Raw genomic sequence first — 605 nt, forward strand, 5'->3', positions numbered from 1 at the left:
TTCATTGGAATGGTTAACTTGATGTAAGCCAACACTCTTCCTTCCACTTGAATTCCTACCATTCTTAGAAGATAAAGTTCGATGCAAGGAATTTTCACTCATGCTCTTATAAAGACGCCACACGTCATCCTCATGCCTATCAATGTAAGAGCCACCCATGGAAGCATCAACCATGCCCTTGTAATTGTCCGATAAGCTCTCAAAGAAATATTGAACTAATTGCCATTTGGGCATGTCATGATGTGGACACTTCCTAAGCAATTCATTGAATCTTTCTCATGCCTCATGGAACGTTTCCCCATCCCCGTGTGAAAACTCTTGAATTGAGGTTTTCATAGCATTGGTCTTAGAAACCGGATAGTACTTCTTCAAGAACTCTTGTTGCATTTCTGCCCAAGAAGTTATTGAAAAAGGCCTAAGATTGTTAAACCAGTATTTTGCCTTGTCTTTAAGGGTGAATGGAAAAAGTTTAAGCCTTAAGACCTCTTCCGGCATGTCCGTGTATCTCACGGTGGAACATACTTCAAAAAACTCATCAAAATGCTTGTAAGGTTCTTCACTTGGAAGTCCATGATAGTTAGGAAGCATTTGAATGGTTTGTGGTT

At 39.8% G+C, this 605-nt stretch overlaps 1 pseudogene; it reads left to right on the forward strand.

Annotated features, from left to right (window-relative positions):
* Positions 1-232: 232 nt before the first annotated feature.
* LOC132305773 (small nucleolar RNA R71) lies at positions 233-331 on the forward strand (annotated as a pseudogene).
* The last annotated feature ends 274 nt before the right edge of the window (positions 332-605 follow it).

The sequence above is a fragment of the Cornus florida genome, unplaced genomic scaffold (assembly GCF_030987335.1).
Source record: "Cornus florida cultivar Cherokee Brave unplaced genomic scaffold, ASM3098733v1 CherokeeBrave_3.0.0_Hap2_Chr04, whole genome shotgun sequence".
Lineage (NCBI taxonomy): Eukaryota > Viridiplantae > Streptophyta > Magnoliopsida > Cornales > Cornaceae > Cornus > Cornus florida.